This window comes from Polyodon spathula, chromosome 3 (assembly GCF_017654505.1).
Source record: "Polyodon spathula isolate WHYD16114869_AA chromosome 3, ASM1765450v1, whole genome shotgun sequence".
Taxonomy (NCBI): Eukaryota; Metazoa; Chordata; class Actinopteri; order Acipenseriformes; family Polyodontidae; genus Polyodon; species Polyodon spathula.
This window is the reverse complement of record NC_054536.1, coordinates 66,115,138-66,128,039: the sequence shown is the minus strand read 5'-3', so window position 1 is coordinate 66,128,039 and position 12,902 is coordinate 66,115,138.

The window sequence follows — 12,902 nt, the reverse complement described above, 5'->3', positions numbered from 1 at the left end:
GAGGTGACCAGTAATAACCAAATATTCCTGTGTGCATCATCTGAATGTCATTACCTTAACTTTTTATGGCTGGCTTTCTAATATTTAAAACCCTCACAAAGAAACATGCTACCATATAACAATTCTCCTTGGTCCTACTGTACTATTGCGGTAGTACATCCTTTTCAGGTGGTTCCTTTCACTTGAACCTAGTTAACTGTTAACAACTGTCACAGGTCTCACTTCATAAGACATTGCCTCCCTTCAAACCAGAAAAGTGCAATGTCTCTGTAACAGGGAGAGATCTGTACTGACTCTGCTGGCGTGTTCACGGGCTGCAGGAAGAGGTCGGCAGTCGCCCAACAACCACCTGTGAGTCATGGCAGTGACACGGGGAGGTGGGAAAGTGGGTGTGTGGACTTTCCCCCTCTCTGAATGGCTGAGAGGCGGGTCTTGGGTGATTGTTGGTCCTATAAAATAACGCTCTGCTGTTTCCTCAGGTCTGCCCACTTAGACGCGCCAAGAGTGCGGAAGCTTTGATTCAGGACCGGGAATCAGCCGGGAGAATAGAAAGATTCACAGCGAGACAGAGAGAGCGGGGAAGCCTTGGGCAGACCCCGGCGTATTGTAAAAGAGCAGGCTAGATAGCCGACAGAATAGGACGGTGATCCGGGTCGTGCGGGTAGCGGCGACTGGGATAATGCTGCCGAGTGCAGCACCTTTTATTTGTAGTTTTATTACTGTTTTATTTTTCCTTGTTCTTTTCGCCTTCTGTTTTCATTATTATTTCTTTGAGCACCTGCGAGTGCATTTGCTGTTCGTGTATCAGCTGTGGTATTTCCGTGGTGCTGTCTATCATCGTTGATAGGCAGCCCACAGTCAATAGTGCCCTCTGCCGGAGAAAAATAAGAACCGGTCTAAAATAAAACTGGGCACCTGTGTGGTGTTTCCAAGTACACCTGTCTGTCTCCTGGTCAGTGAATTACCCACACCCCTTCCACAGTCCCTGACCACATTTTGTTGATAAAGCCTATGTATTGCTTTAGTTATGTATTGTTCCAATACAAACCATCTTTCTATAAAATTATAACTTTTTTCTGATGATAAGTACTTTACAAATTAGAAAACTAAGCTATGCTGTAACATGTAGAAAATAAATGCAATTCAGTGTCCATGGACTGCAGATAGTCTCTTTAGTGCTATTGCATACTAAAAAGAAGGACATGTATATTCATACAAGTGTATTTATGTAGCAGAGATATATATGAATGCCCTGCTTTTAGAGAACCTGGTTAAAACGAAATCATGTTGGTATGACGATTACCACAAAACAAGAAGGAATTCTTCATGGTTTGTTCCAAACATGAGAAGTAGTTCTTTCGGACGAATTTCCTCACATGACAAGCTATTTTTAGTTCTGTGGCACCATCTGAGACAAATATATTTTAGATGGCTGTCTCACCTCAATATTTGGGTCTACTATGTTATAGGTTTTTTTTTTTTTATCAGTATATTTGCATTTTCCTTTGTATTTCCTGTCTCTGATTTCCTCACAAGATTTTTTTTATTTAAAAAAAAAAAAAAATGGTGTAAATTGAATACTGGAGTAAAAGGCTTTGATCAGTAAAGACTATTGTGATTTTGATCAAATGTTTTACAGCGTGTTGCACAGTTCTGTCAGGGATTTTTTTGTCTTACCCCAGTTTACTGGCCATTAGGACAATCAAAATGGACATACAAGGCTATCTGGTAGAAATACTATGATCTATCATACATTATATAATACACTAAGATGTGTGATGCAATAATAAAGACGCAAGTGAGGAGAATCTATGGGAAAGCAACATATATATATATATATATATATATATATATATATATATATATATATATATATATATATATATATATATATATAACAACTAACACAAATAAAATATTTTCCCTGGTACATGTGGCTTTATGCTTCAGGGATTGAGATTATCCGAATTAAATTCCTTTTGATAAACCTAATAACTCCCAGATAGAAGGGACTCCAGAAGAATACGATTTTGGAGTTTGGAGCCAGGCCACGAGCCACGTTACAATGTTTGGGGCTTTCAAATGAGTGTTAATTGAGAAAGGTATAAAAGCTGCAAGCAGCATTACAAATGTAAAACCAGCAGAGAAACAGTTTGATGTCATCAGACTTTTTTGAGCTGAACTGACAGTAATATTGGTCCCACAGGGAAAACAACCGTTCATGTTTTAAATCTTAGGTACATATTATTTACCCTTAACTTTATGTTTTGAGTTTATTTTAAGTAAAATAAATAAATAAATAATTTTACAGTTGTATTAACCTTTTTTTATTTGTTTAATAAATGTAAGTAAAATTAGAATGTATGCAGCTGCTCCTTTTTTATTATGACAAAGAACACAATTTACTGTATATCTGTGTCTCTGTTAAAAAAAAAAAAAAAAAAAAAAAAAAAAAAATTAGTTTAAAAAACAGAAGCTCTGGTTTTAACCAGCTTTATAGAACTCACAGTACCTGAAATAACTGGCTGTGTACGTGCAACCTTTACCCAAAGTTTTAATACGCATTATGATGTTTGGTAATATGTTTTCACTGCATATGCTGCGCTTCAAAGTGCTTTTTCAAGATTATACTGAAATAAACCTTCATATAATAAGTAGTATACTGTATAACTTAGGAAATATAACTTCAGGGCAATAACACATTAATTCAGTCAATACAAGCAAGATTTTCTGTCAGTTTGAGCCATTTATAAATGCATGTGTAAAAAAGAATATGGTTTAGCCTTCCGGTGTAGTACATGTTCCCAATGCCCTCTGAATTCTGGAGTCCCCTTCCCCCATCTTTGAGTCCTTTTTATCCCCTAATAAGTGACCCGCCAGTCCATATCATCTTACAGAGTTTGAATAGAAAAAGTGAAGGGCAGACTGTGTGGTCAGTGTTCTCAGTACCCCCCCCCCCACCCCCCCCCCCCCCGCTAGCCATTACATCACCCAGCTCATCTCTAATAGGATTTTCAGCAGGCTTGGCTTTGTTATTAAAACAGTAATTAATTTTTTCCTGAGCACAAAACCAACTGGTTTCCACAGGAAAGAAGTGTGGATTGTGTTTTTTTTTTTGCTTTCTCATCAAAACCGGTCTGTCTGCCAAACATAATCTGCTAACTTTACAGTACATATAGTCCCTGATCAAATGTGATTAAAGAACCACACAATAAAACCCTCTGAGAAAATTAATTCAGTTCCTAGAAGAAAAGTTTGATAAACTTGTGCAATGCTCCGATGACATCGCATAATAGAAGTTCAGGGTTGGATCCCCTTGAAGGATAAATGAATGGCCAGAAATGTCTAGTGGTTCCCAGAGCAACAACAAAAAAAAAAAACACACAGATCTGCTACAAAAAAAAATCACATTACCTTTTTATATTGGAAAATCCATTAACCATTTGAGACGGTGGTAGCAGAATGCTGTGGTTTTGCTGATTATGCTGTGTGATTTTTTCTATGTGTCTCTGTATCATTTGATTATGCTGGGATGCAGCTCTGTGGAGTGAAACATTTTCTTCTATGCCAGTAAATGAATACTCTTCTTGGAGGAGAAATGATAGTAGCCCTAACTAGATTCAGGAGCTAATGTGTTGTCAACTGTGTAGTTAATTTATTTTATTTTTTTTAGAGTTTTTGATTGTTACAGTGGAGTACAACTGCATTTCTTGTGTTTTTAGTGTTGAACTTCATGCAGGAGTATTACATTGAATTGATAGATTCTTAAATAAGATTTGGTAAAAAAAAACAAAAAAAAAAACAACTAAAATAAAATAAATAAATCACTCGGCAGCACCAATTATATAACAAGGTTTTCAATGAGATATCTCTCAAAGAGCTGTAAAGAGAGTGATAATTTTTTTCAAGTTTAATATATCAGCCAAATACATATAGCACCTGACTGCAGTATTCAGGGCGCATACTGTACATATCAATAACAGAAATAAATCTATGAACAGGAAAGGAAAGCAGTTTAATAGACATACTAGGCGCTAACCAAATGACAAAAACCCACACCTTGATATACTACAGGAAGGAACTGTTGGGAAATAGGCAATGTTATGCAATACCACCTGACATATCTGTATATAAGGCCTAGGACAGTTAACTGTTAACTGAACAATTTTTTTTTTTGCTGTATTTACAGTATAATCGTAAATCTCAAAAAACTACTCCCTTCTAAATCTTTTGTAGTCATTTTTGTATTACTTTAGTATAAATACATGTTAATTTGGATTCATATGTTGTTTTTTTCTGACTTTATGTGAACGAAAAGACACACATTTGCCCGTTTTACCATTGGAAATAGTGATATTTTGAAATATCACTGTCCTGGTCACAAAAGCAAAGTTTGTGGGGAATAATAGCCATTTTCTATACTTTTGAGGCATAAGCAATTAGGAAATAACACTTACTACCCAGGAACAAAAATTGTGTTACATAGTGGAGTTAGTTGGTCATAAAATGTGTAGATACAAAGATATATCCCAGTGTGAAAGGATTGTGTTGCCTGACAAACAAAACTGTATTATCCAGAAAAGTTAGACGAGACCATTCACCATTTACTAGAGTGTGCCCACTTATTCCAAGAAAAATCCAATCTTCTAATTTAAGAGGGTCAAAGTAATACTGTTCATTATTCCACTGTCTGACTTGCACATAAAAATGTGAAATGTTGAGGGTAGTGAATTAATGTACACTACACTATGAATTAAACCATTAGTGAACTAGTTTTTTCCTATAACATCACCACACATCAAGGAGGTATTTTTTTCTGTGACACATGACAATAAAGGGCAGTGTAAATTCCCCAGTTCAGGAATCTAAATTACAGTTGTGCAATCTGTTGTTACTTTCTGGTTGGTAAAGTAAAGGTGTGTGTGCAGGTGCTGTGTCCTGCTAATCAGAGATTTCTTTAATAAAGAGACAGGGGAACACTTCGTTTTTCATAAGTGTTTTATGTTTATTCCCTGGTGTTCCACTAAAATGCAGTTCCATATTCCAATAACGTAATTTAACCCTGCCTGTTTTCCTGCTTTTGTGTGTGTGTGTGTGTGTGTGTGTGAGTGTGTGTTTGTGAGTGTGTGTGTGCAAGATATACTAGTGAGTTACACTGATCATGAAGGAGACGCATATGCAGAACAGAAAAAATGTGTGAGCCTGATGGAAAATAAGTGTTTCTCCAAAACAAACAATTTTCACAGTATAGACACCACAAAAGAACATTCAAAGTTATACAACATTTTATTTTTTCAAATAACTAATAATTAAAAAAAAAAAAAAAAAAAAAAAAAATGAAATAACATCATGTTGTTTGATTTCTTGTTTCTATTTTTCATTTGTAAAGATTTCTCATTTCTATTTTTAATGTACAATTTATAATATATATATATTATATATATCATATATATATTATATATGATATATAATATATATCATATATATATATATAGTTCATATAATAATATCATATGCTAAAAAGTCAGTAACGATTTCTAGTTAGTTCCCTACAATGGATGAGGTTAGTTCCCTACAATGACCTTTTGGTTCATCAATCACTAAAGCTGAAGAGAGGGAAACTTTGATTATTAGCCTCACCTACAACACATATACAAGCTTCCCTATAACAAAAAACAAAAACCACATCATCAGACTTACTGCATTAACTTAAATAACTCAACTCACCTATGACAACACAGGAGGGAAGCTCCCACAGGTGCTGAAGATGTGACTAATATTGAAATTAGTCTCAAACTCCAACCTTTGAACTGACATCGATAATGCAAAAGTTTGCAAAATGATGCAAAATGAACACAAAGGATGTAGCAAAAAAAAAAAAAAAACAGAATATAAGAACTGCAAACCCAATAACCAAATAACATGAATGATAAAAATGTGCTGTTATAATTTAAATGTGTGTTCTTGTTTTGATCTACTGTACATATGATTAATTCTAAGTTGAAAGCAGAATATTTGATGTTCAGAACATAGTGTACTGTACTATAAGATATCCAGTGTTAGAAATGCCACTGTACCATGAAAAACAATACATTATGACATGTTTTGGTGTAAATAAAATGACATGGATCTCCTGAATCAGCTTATGCTAATATCCCTAGCTCCTGAGTTTATTTAAAAAGCAGTCAGCCTGTTTTATAGAAACTGAGAAAAAATAAATGCACACTTGAGTATGATTAGTTAGAGACATTGACAAATGCATTTTGATGATGTTACAAAATGATTAAAAATGTAAAATCAGTGACAGGTTTAAGAAAATGCAGTTTCTTATTTTTATTTATTTTTTAATATGAAACACAGAATTAAATCTATATGAACCATAAGGCCATTTGTGTATAATGCTTGCTACACTTAAGCTAAATAAAGACTAATTATCAAATTGTATTGCATGCCAGTTTTCCCCTGTCCCTTTAGGCCTTCCATGACCAGCTGCTTTTCAAACACTTGCAGGTACGCAGGGCTAAAAGTTCAATCACAAGGGAGCAAGATGAAAGAACAGGAAACCTCTCTGGGACCCTGAAGGAAATATTTGCAGAGAAAGAACAGCAGCAAATATAAGTGCTAATCTAATGTCTAATTCCTATAATGGTATGGACCACAGAATAAGGTTTGAACTTCCTTTAGTGTTTGATGTGCCACTAGTGCAAGACACATGGATTGAATTGAATTATATATTCCACACAGATGTATGGTTATTCCCGCGTGCACCGCTCGTGTTTAGCAATGTTTATGTTTAGCAAATGCGACCCTTTGTTAGTTTATAAACACAAAACACAAACATTTATTAAAATATTGATAAGCCCCTTAGTGGGACCAAGAAAAAGTGTTAAAATAATTAACTGATTATTACGGACAATTTGCACCATTTCTAACACTTTCCTGGTTAGACACATTTTTTGCACATGTGTTCAAATGCCTAATTGATAACTTTTTTATGCCTAGGGTAGTGAGTTTGAATCTGGCTCAAAGCACTGAGTTTAGTGGTCATATTGCAGCCTTCACTTTGAGCACTCTTCAGGTAAAGACAGATGAAGACTGAGTTGTGCTCACAGAGCTTCAGTATGGGGGAAGCACTCATTCTCAAGGCAGTGCCAGTGCCATTGTCCCTAACTTTTCATGACTACAAACGTCACAATGAATAGCTGATTGAATGGACTTCATTTCCTGACGTCAACTGTAATGATAAAATTTAAGTGAAAGGCAAGTTACAAATGCAACTCCTTCCCCACGGCATGGGAAGGGATGTGGTGCTGGTTGTTTTGATGACTCAAACACTGCATCTCAAACAGGAATTCCCACAAGCTGGGTAAACATAAGGATGCTTTAGTAAGGCAGGAGATAAAATATCCCTGCAATCTTAAAGAATACATTCTCATGTTATATTTGGGTGTTTCGATAATACATTTAAACATACTGACATGGATTCTCACTATGCGTGTATGTATGCTTATGCATTATTACAGTATTCTGCTAATACTAACTGGATTTAGCTGGACAACATGTATACTTTCTGAGTACATAGTTGAGCTGAATTATGTAGTGTTTTTGTAAACACTATCCAATGATTTTTTTAGTGTTAACAGGTTAAGTGCATTCACAACAGCTTTAACACCATTTTCTAATCTCTCTACATCAGTTTTTAAATCCATCTCTTCTTTTTTTCTAAGGGCTTATTTGTTGCATAAAAAACTCTGTAATGACAAGGATAAATGCCCTAAAGAATAATAACAGCAACTTTAAAAAGTTACTCGAAGTTACTGGTGTTTGAATACATCCTGTTCCTATGTTTGCTCATGAGCTTCTCTGAGTAGTGTTTGTATATTGAAAGATAAATGGGAATCATTGTATCTGGGGGTGGGATCGCATCATCTATAAGAATGTGATTAGGCTCAGTTAGTGGAAAGTGCAGCTACTTAAATCATCCTAACATATGAAAGGCTCCTCTTAGGAGATGTCAATCATATTTTCTAAACATAAAAGAGGAAAAAAAAAAAAAGATTACAAACCAGTGAGTTTGAAAGCAGTTAAAAATGGACAACAAATGCCATTTTTAAATGATGACTTACAGCATTAGTTTGGCTTTTTTTTTACAGTCTGCTTGGTGTCATGCTCAAAAGTCCAGGAAATATGGGGGAAAAAAAATCACGTTATTTATTCTGAGACAATGAGTAATCATTGCTGTAGTGAAGTCATGCAATGTTTATCTTAATAGATTTAGTAGGCTGGTGAGATGAATAAGAGGCTAGAACTCGAAGCAGCAAACATTTGCCTTTCTTTCCGTAATGCTGTTATTTCACTTTGCATGGCCGAGGACATCAATCTTTGTTCGGTGTCAAGCAAAAAAAAAAACAAGAAACATGGCCCTGGCTAGGCCTCGCAGGACAGCAGCCGGATTCTTGGGACCCTGATTGTGCGCACAGCATCCACACTTTATCTTGTAAAAAAAGGGGGGGCGGGGAGATTGGCCACAGTATTAAAATGGTTCAGTGGCAGACAATAAAAAGCTGTAATTCCTTCAGTGAACTGGACTCTGACTGAATATCTCTTGTATAAACGACTTCCTATCTATTGTGCAGGTTTCAAAGGGAATTAAAGAAAATGATCAGACAGGCTCATTAATAGTTCCAGTGCAAATAAACCAGGTGGCCACAGCACTCAACAGGTGTATAAAATGAAGCTGGAGTTCATAATCCAAGTGAAGGGTTTGGAGAATTTATTTTATTTTCTGTCTGCATGCCTTCTCTGCCCAAATGCTTTCTCTTGCATTTACTTTAAAAACACTTTGAAGATCAGATACTGTCTAGGCTTAAATGTTTAAAAACTAAAATATAAATCTTTCACAGAAATCGTCTTTTATTCAGAAGACATTATATTACATAAGTGCAAAAGTATTTATGTATGCATAAATAAATACAAAATTAAACATACTGTTTACATTAACTTATTTAATCGTCTGTTGTTTGACCCTTTAAATTGAATTGTGCATCCCTAAAGATGTGTGGTTGTACTTTGTGTAATATAATATGACACCGATAGACTCCTCATAGGAGAATATACAGTAGCAGCACATGTTCTGAGAAATACTTATTTTGCTAGTTTATTGGTAAACTCCTGGTAAAGCTGATACATTTTTAGTCCCTTATAATATCACAGTTTTGCTGTACATTATATTATTCATAATATAACTTTTGTTGAAATTGATTTTTTTACATAATAAACAAAGTTCGGAAAAAAAGAAAACTGTTAATTATTATTATAATTAGTCTTTTCCTTGGTACTTGATTGGCATATTTTACATATTGAGCAGTTATTAAAAATACTTCAGTGAAAGTCTCCTGCAGCATGACTTAGTTTTACGACTCAATTCTCACCCATCCTCGACTCAGTCGTCAGACATCAGACCTCCCCCCTCCTCGACTCATTCCTCACCCCTCCTTGAATCAATCCTCACCCCTCCTCGATTCAATTCTCAACCATCCTCGACTCAATCGTCCACAGGAACTGGTGTTGATTCGTCCTGGTGTTGGATGAGGCAGGACTGACTGGTGCTACACACCAGTGATAGGGGGAGTGTTTGTTGTTTTTGGAAGCAGAGAGAGAGAAACGAGTAAACAGAATAGTTCCATCCAGAGATTAATTTTCATTATTGTTTTGTTTTAGCGGTGTAAATCGTGGCCCACAACGACCTGTTAAATTATTAGTTAACCTTTTTAAATTGTCTTTGATCATTTATTATAGACCTGAAATCGAGCCTACTTATTAATACATTATTTTTACAAATATTTGCATTAACTCATAAACAACTTTTAAAATAAAAAAAAGAAATACATAACACAGAAAGTATGTGTGTTACTTATATGGCTTGATGGTTGAGTCGAGGAGGGGTGATAAATGATGTCTGATGACTGAGTCGAGGAGGGGTGAGGAGTGACTCGAAGAGGGTAAGGATGGAATCGAGGCGGGGTGAGGAATGAGTCGAGGAGGGGTGATAAATGATGTCTGATGACTGAGTCGAGGAGGGGTGAGGAGTGACTTGAAGAGGGTAAGGATGGAATCGAGGCGGGGTGAGGAATGAGTCGAGGAGGGGTGAGGTCTGATATCTGAAGATTGAGTCGAGGAGGGGTGAAGATTGACGCAAGGAGGGCTGAGGTTCGAGGGTGTCCTAAAATGGACACAGTATTATGTTGCTCTTTATCGGTACACAATTCTTCATCTTTGTGTTTCAGTGCAGTGCACAGTGCTTTTAGGCGTCCTCATCTTTTCCCCACAAATAAGGCTTGAGGAGGTTTTTTTGAAGATTTATTTGCTCTATTATTGTATGATAAATTCATATTTAGTTGTTTGTGTACCCTAAACAGTTTTACAGTCTCACAAATATGTGTATGTGTGGAATGTTGAATTAATTCATGTTCAGTAGGCAATATGTAAAATCATAAATAGTTATTATGAAGTTCTAGGAATAACTATCATACTACATAACTGTTTATTTAAAAAAATATATAAAGGGCAAAAGGAGAGAAAAATATATCACAGTTTGGCTTAACTGTCAGTTTAAAAAATATAAATGCTTCTGTTGTACTGTATGTTGTAGCAAAGTGAATTTGCATTGATACCACAGAGATGTCAGGTCTTTTCTGCAGCCATTTGTAAAAAGAAAGACTGTGATGTGAGATTGACGACTTAAATACTTCATCAATCAATGCTACAGCCAATGTGTTGTTCTGTGATTGGTGGAAAATATCGGCAATCCATCTTTCCTCCAAGGGCTGCATTTGATTCAGGTATTTCTTGATTATTTAAACTAGCATATGTCACTGAAACTTGTGACATGGACAGAAGCTCAGTTGCTTTCATGTGCCATTAGTGTGCTATGTGACTTTTATCTACAGATTGCTGTAGTACTGTGGAAAGGGTACATACTGTGAAGTGGATTTGTGATGGCATCTTTAAAGTTTTATGAACATCTCCAGTCTCCTTTCAAACAGCACATTTAACAAACTCTCTGTGCATTATCACAGTGGACTACCACAAATTTAATACAAGCAAACTGTTACTGAGCTTAGCTATTAAATATATTGCTTTAATGTGAACATTTGCGTAATTATTTTACCCCAGATTATCTCCCCAATTTAGAATTGACAATGATTTGTTCTCTCAATTCCCCACACAGCCCAGGACAACTGAAGGCTCAGTGGACATCTCCAATCCCACAACCGAGCCAGCGTTCAATTTTACACTTAGCTTGAGAGCTGATGTCAGCGAGCTATCGGCCTGTGCAGGACAAGGGCCAGCCCGACAGTTGTCCACCTGATCTCACTGGCTTCCTGGCCGGTGGGGTCTGCTGTAGTGTGATGATGAGAAACAGGAGCTGCACTCGCAAACCACATTTAGCGGTCACTAAAAATGACATAAGTAAAGAATGGTTTTAATTTGCCGTTTTGCACCCTCTATCAAATTAGCACCCTGAGATCCTTCAAGAAGCTGCTTGATGAGTTTCTGGGATCAATAAGCTACTAACAACCAAACGAGCAAGATGGGCTAAATGGCCTCCTCTTGTTTGTAAACTTTCATGTGTTCTTATGTTCTTAAGGACTCTCAGCTCTTCCTCAGGAAACTTTCCTTTTCCATGAGCCAAGAGCACTTTACTGCCCTTCTTCTGAAATATTTTTTTTGTTTGGTTTGATTTTCGTGCTTGCACACGTGGGTCGTCAATGAACAATACTGAGGCAGACACAGAGCATTGGGTGTTGACACGCCGCAAGGGGCACACACATTTATAAAACATAGCTGACACTAGGGTAACAGCAATGGTAGTCCTAGTGCCACATTTAATAGAGAAAACAAAAAATAAAAGTTTGCCACACAAGGCGAGCACTAATCCCACTAAATGAAATGTCCTGCTCCAGGAACCTGTTACTCTACGTAAACCCTCTTTATACAGTCCATGAGCTCAACATCCCCTAAACTAACCTATTCCTGGGCTCCCGGAGTCCCGGCCTTCTCACAGCGACTCCTGCTTCTTCATAAGGCCTTGGCTACGCAATTCCTTCACAGCACCGTTTGCAGCTTAAGGGTTCCATAGTAGTTAATCCTGTGGAGCAGACGCTCTCCTGGGTTTGATCATGTGCAGGGGTAGATTGTCCCGGGGACAGTGCTGGCTCCATAGCTTCTGTTCCCGGGTTAATACCAGTCTGCAACACATCAAACAAAACACAGCAGTCTTCTCTCAGTGTTCGCCCTCCAGGGAATCTGGACCTCCCGATCAGCTCAGCACTGGACGAGCCTAACTGCTCAATTATCTTCTAAGCAACACATTTCCTGTTGCACATCCCAGCTGCTTCATAAAGGCACACATGCTCCTAACTCACTTCACCCGATGCACAGGCGGCACTCATTGCGACTCTCATTATCATGATTACAGCTCATTATTTGTCCGTACTGAGTAATTTTTTAATCTATTTAAATTATATTGAAATTTATTCAAATGAAGAAAAGAGCACAGAATTGGGTGGGATCTGGATACTAAGTGGGTGGAAACATAATGAGTTGTAAAGATTTAGCCTTGCACTTGGGCAGTTGCTTACCCTTCAAAAACTTCACACCTCTTCTTATGAAGTGCAAACCATTGTAGAGGTAGTCTAAAACCACACACTTTCAGAGACCTGTCATTGGCCTCAGGATGTGGCAATGCTTGGCCCTTGTTGAGGACAAGCAGGAAAAGCTTTGGAGGAGAAAGGCAAGATGGAGAAACACTGCATATTCAAACCCAGAGTCACTTTGTTTGGGATACCAGAGGATGCGGTGGTAAGGCATTATATTGTCTCACTCCGCGGGTCATCCTA